The sequence below is a fragment of the Magnolia sinica genome, chromosome 2, assembly GCF_029962835.1.
Source record: "Magnolia sinica isolate HGM2019 chromosome 2, MsV1, whole genome shotgun sequence".
Classification (NCBI taxonomy): domain Eukaryota; kingdom Viridiplantae; phylum Streptophyta; class Magnoliopsida; order Magnoliales; family Magnoliaceae; genus Magnolia; species Magnolia sinica.
The window spans coordinates 11,191,760-11,197,940 of NC_080574.1; the positions used below are offsets into that span (position 1 = coordinate 11,191,760).

At 47.7% G+C, this 6,181-nt stretch overlaps 1 pseudogene; it reads left to right on the forward strand.

Moving 5' to 3' along the window:
- The first annotated feature begins 1,506 nt into the window (after positions 1-1,506).
- Positions 1,507-5,955, forward strand: LOC131238041 (uncharacterized; annotated as a pseudogene).
- The last annotated feature ends 226 nt before the right edge of the window (positions 5,956-6,181 follow it).

Consider the following 6,181-nt stretch of genomic DNA (forward strand, 5'->3'; position numbering starts at 1 on the left):
ATCAAGGTACTCTATTAGAACATCCCAAGGTGGAGGACCTCATGAGCCGGGGATGGTGGTAATGGGACACTATGCTCGAGCTGTCGGCTTACGCTGGGTGTTGAGCCCCCCGTAGTGACCATTGAGTTGCTTAAGTTGGCTGATTGTAATTGGATTAATAACGGCTGGCTAATCATGCATTCATAGCATATTGGCGATGACGGATGGCTAATTCTGGATGCTGTAGCACTACCCCAGAGTTGTTGGAGTATCATTTTGCTAGCTTCCAGACCATCGACTATCGACCCTTGTCCGACTGGATGATTTTCCCAGGTCGATGATTTGCATGGGTGACGAGCCCAAGTCCGGCTGGATGTGCATCCCCAGGCCGATGTGCATTCATGCATCCATACATATAATAAGACTGCATATTGCCTATTTTGGATTACTGCTTGTTTTTCCTTTTACTTTGTTTACTAAGGCGGAGATGTGTAATCTTGAGGAGAATTCACACTGAGCTGGCCACTCATTCATCAACTATCCAACCGTACAGAACATGCAGGGACGAACGTAGAAGGTGTCGATGCCAACCTTGATGATGCCACCATGGAGCCAGAGGAGGAGTATTACGAGGACGAGCCGCATCAGGATGTAGCAGCATATTTTGGAGTTAATCAGTAGTTGATACTTTATATTTTAGTGGTTTGGTATTTTGGACTTATGGATTTTTGTAACTAAGACCCCCAGTTGAGCGGGTCAAATTTTGAGCTCTCATGAATATGCATGCTTCTTTTGGCTATCGCACTCTGAGTTTACATTACGCTGTCTCTCTGACTCATTAACTCCCGAATTTTTGAAAACGAGTCTCACACTCGGGTTTTAGAAATCGGGGCGTTACAAAGTTGGTATTAGAGCGGAGTCTGAGATAGCCTAGCTGTGGGATCTAAGTATACAAAACCCTTAGGTAAATAACCTAGGACAAACATAGATATTCCCCTTAGAAAATAGCTAGGGTAAACAAATGTAGAAAACAAAACACATAGGACCCCTTGAGAAACATCAAGACAGTCGTGTGAACTTAGAAACAGAAATCTTAGCCTCCCCTTAGAAAATTCAACCAGGAACATCCCCCAGTCAAGTAATGAGATAACTGACCTTGACATTATTTCGCGGAAGATTAAGGAAATTCCCCAAACAACTGAACCACGAATTTTGACTTCTCAGGGAATCATGCCGCCAGTGTTGCAATCACACCGTATTGACACGGTCGATATCCACCCTATCCCCTCAAGTGAGCGCCAAAGAAAGCGCAGTCCAGAGTATACTCCAGGCCTTCCACCAGGCATCGCAAATACAGACAACGCATCAGAAACGGTGGGGGATTCTCCTTCCCCACGAGACTTCACCACTGGGCTGCCATCCCAATACTTCGCACAAGGGATGCCGACCGCTGGAGCATCCGTAAGAGAGCAAATGGCTGCAGCTATGCAACAGTAACAAGATGTATTCATGCGCCAGCAACGAGACATGCATGCCCTCATGATGGAATCTTTGGGGAACAGAGATCGCGGGGAAGCATCCCGAGAAAGATATAGTCAAGGTGCGGACATCTTTGAAAGGTTCTTAAAGCTCCGACCTCCAACGTTTGAAGGAGCACCGGATCCCGTACAAGCAGAACGTTGGCTAGCAAGGATTTACAAGATTATGAGGCCCCTGGAGTGCACCGACTCCCAAATAGTAAACTTGGCCACGTACTTGTTGGAAGGCGAGGCGGAGAACTGGTGGCAGGGCTTACAACGGAGCGTCCCGCCCACATATGCATGGACATGGGCTGGGTTTAAGATGAAGTTTCTTGAAAAATACTTTCCCTGGTCATGTAGGAATGAGAAGATAGCTCAGTTCTTAAAGCTGGAGCAGGGCAATCTGACCGTCGCCCAATATGAGGCCCGGTTCGATGAACTTTCTCGATATGTGCCGAAAGCCCTGGAAGATGCTGAGTACAAATTACAGAAATTCAAGGAGGGGCTTCGACAGGGAATCCAGTCGCGACTGTGTGCTTGGGACTTCGAAGACTTCGCCGAGCTGGTGGATAAGGCTATGAGAGTCGAAAAGGATTTTGAACGCGCCCTAAGGACCCGTTCCTCAGCTAGGGAAGCCCCAGTCAGGCCCAGACAAGCGCCTCCGGCCCCATCTGCATCAGAAAGGAGGGTCAGGGTCATGCCTACAGGTGTACCACCCATGCCTGCCATAAGAGGCTGTGAGTACTGCCACAAGATCGGGCACTCCGCACGAAGTTGTTTCAAAAAGATGAGAGACGAAGGCATCGCTCCACCAGCAGGTCGCCCGCATGCAGGACCCGTAGCTACCAAGGCAGCACCAAGACCGCAGATGCAAAGATCGGGACCTCCAGTCCACCAGAGGGCCCCTGCTCGCGTATTTGCTGTAGCCACGGCAGACACCGAGGAAGACCTCCATCAGACCATCCACGGTACCGCTCACATACATGGTACCCCTGTCTTTCTCTTATTTGATTCCAGTGCAACCTTATCTTTCATGGACTCTACTATTGCAAATAGACTAGGGTTGAACATAACTCACATACATGGTCCCTTAGTCGTAGCATCCCCCATGGGTAAATTCCTTGAAACAGATAAGATATGTAAAGATTGTCCCCTAACTCTCGCACACCATAAAGTGGCTGTGGACCTAATCCTCATGCCTATGAAACAATTCGACATCATCCTCGGGATGGATTGGCTTTCTCAAGCCCGGGCAATAATGGACTGCCGCAACAGAACGGTCACCATAACCGTCCCTGGGCAGGCCTCCTTCACCGTAAAAGGAAAAAGTAAGCACGGTACGCTGGAAAGTTTACAAGCCCTGAAAGAATTAGAATCAGTTGAATCCGCTGTGAGCCAAATCCCAGTGGTGCAGGAATTCCCTGAAGTATTTCAAGAAATACCAGGTCTACCCCCGAGGAGAGCAGTAGATTTCTGCATCGACCTCAAACCAGGAACTGCCCCCATATCATTACCCCCATTTCGAATGGCCCCTTGTGAATTGGAAGAGCTTAGGAAGCAGATAGATAAGTTGCTGACCCAAGGTTTCATTCGCCCCAGCGTTTCTCCTTGGGGGGCACCAGTCCTCTTCGTGAAAAAGAAGGACGGATCGATGCGCCTCTACATAGATTACCGATGGTTGAATGAAGTGATGATAAAGAATAGATATCCTCTCCCGCGTATCAACGACTTGTTCGATCAGCTCAAGGGCGCCAGATATTTCTCAAAGATTGATCTGTGATCAGGATATCACCAATTAAGAATCAGGGATGAGGATATCCCTAAAACTGCATTCAGGACTCGTTATGGGCACTACGAATTCCTAGTAATGTCCTTTGGACTTACAAATGCTCCGGCGGTATTCATGGACCTCATGAACCGAGTCTTCATGCCATACCTAGACCGGTTTGTGATCGTGTTCATCGACGACATCTTGGTTTACTCCAAAAGCCAAGAGGAACACGAGAAACACTTGCACATGGTCCTGAGTACGCTAAAGGAAAATCAGCTGTATGCCAAGCTATCAAAATGCGAGTTCTGGAAAAGGGAAGTGAAATTCCTAGGGCACGTAGTGAAGGAAGAAAGCATCGCAGTTGATCCCGCTAAAGTCGAAGCAGTATCCAAATGGGACCAGCCCACCACAGTGACCGAAGTTCGAAGCTTTTTAGGCATGGTAGGATATTACAGGCGTTTTATCAAGGAATTCTCCCGAATCGCGCAACCACTCACCCAACTAACGAAGAAGAACGCTCGATTCACATGGGACGAGAACACAGAGGCAGCCTTCCAGGAGCTGAAAATGAGGCTGACGTCTGCACTAGTGCTCACCCTTCCACAAGAAGGAGAAAAATTTGTGGTGTATAGTGACGCTTCGAAGATGGGCCTTGGCTGTGTTTTGATGCAGAATGACAAAGTGATTGCTTATGCCTCTCGCCAACTGAAGAAGCACGAAGAGAACTACCCAACTCACGACCTGGAGTTCGCAGCGGTAGTCTTTGCCTTAAAAATATGGAGGCACTACCTATACGGTGAGGATTTTCAGTTGTTCTGTTACCACAAGAGCCTGAAATACATATTTACACAGAAAGATTTGAATATGCGCAAGCGCCGGTGGATGGAGACACTCAAGGACTTCCACTTTAATATCTCGTACCACCCTGGTAAAGCTAATTCTGTAGCTGATGCGTTGAGTCGAAAGAAGAAACATGAGCTGGTGGCCACTCTAATGATCAAGGAGTGGGAGATGATGGAGTTCGTACAGAATTTCGACATCCAGCTTACCCTCGATGAACCCGATGCGTATGTAGCTTTGTTGACTGCAGAGCCGACCCTGGTCCGACATGTGATCTCCGCCCAGGACCAGGATGAATGGCTCGTCAAGATGAAAGAAAAATGCAAGAGTGAAGAGATATCGGGCTGGAGGGTTGGTAGCGATGGTGGCCTTCGGTATCAAGGGCGGATATGTGTACCCAACGATGCAGAATTAAGAAAGGAAGTAATGAAAGAGGCACACCACTCCAGAATGGCCATACATCCAGGGAGTACGAAGATGTACAACAATATAAAGAGGCAATACTGGTGGAGTAACATAAAAAGAGACATAGCCAGTTTCGTAGCAAGATGTATGGTGTGCCAGAAGATAAAGGCCGAGCACCGCAAACCCGCAGGCCTTCTTCAGCCCCTACCCATAGCTGAGTGGAAGTGGGACAGCATCTCTATGGACTTCATTGTTGGACTTCCAAGGACTCAGAGAAAACATGACTCAATCTGGGTCATTGTGGATAGGCTAACAAAGTCTGCTCGATTCTTGCCTATTCAAACGACAGATTCAACTGACAATCTTGCAAGACTCTATGTTCGCGAAGTCGTTCGATCTTATGGAGTTCCTCGGGAGATCATATCAGATCGTGACTCCCGCTTTACATCCACCTTTTGGAGAAGGTTGCAAGAGGAACTCGGCACGGAGCTTAAGTTCAGCACGGCATTTCACCCCCAGACAGATGGACAGACAGAAAGAGTAAATCAGGTCCTGGAGGATATGTTAAGAGCTTGTGCCCTCGACTTTAAGGGAAACTGGGACGACCATTTGGCCCTTGCCGAGTTTGCTTACAATAACAGCTTCCAATCCAGTATAGGCATGGCACCATACGAAGCTCTATATGGTCGCCCTTGTCGAGCCCCGCAATGTTGGGCTGAAATAGGAGAGCGGAGTTTGTTAGGACCTGAGCTCGTCCAGATTACCACCCAAGTAATCGATGTCATTCGGAAGCGTTTGCGTACCGCTCAGAGTAGACAGAAAAGTTATGCAGACAATCGACGACGCGATCTGGAGTTTGCGGTAGGTGATCACGTATTTTTAAAGGTCTCCCCTATGAAGGGTCTGATGAGGTTCGGACAAAAAGGGAAGCTTGCACCTCGCTTCATCGGGCCTTTCGAGATCCTGGATCGTGTGGGAGCCGTAGCATATCCCCTTGCGCTACCGACTGCACTAACTAGCATCCACAATGTTTTCCACGTATCTATGTTAAAGAAGTACACGCCAGACGAATCACACATTGTTAGCTGGGAGCAAATTGAACTTACCGACGACGCTTCTTATATAGAGGAACCCATCCGTATCTTGGACCACAAAGAGCAGATCCTACGGACGAAAATGATACCATTAGTCAAGGTTCTATGGTCACACCATGGAAAAGAAGAGGCGACGTGGGAGCGAGAGGCTGAAGTTAGAGAAAAATATCCCCACTTATTCAGTGACACACCGCAGGTAATTTTGAGGACGAATTTTTTTTAGGGGGGTAAAATGTAACACCCCGTACATCTGGTACTCGGGTGTTACCCCTGATAACCCGGTTATTGAGATTAAAAGACAATTAAAACTCTGCACGTGTAGGTCGAGACTCTTGTTCAACAGTAAAGCCAACCACCACGATTTGAAGGAGCCAAGTCGAACCCAACACCAGCCGGAAGGTAAAACTCAACAATTCCTTAGATTCAAACACGCTATGAACACAATTAATCAAATTACATTGTCACAATGAATCCACTAACCACCTTAGAATAAATTACTACGGCCAACCAGGCACTTGGAACCCCCTTGAATCCCTGTTCCACCGTTAAAACAAAACCTCGTGCCCATTTGA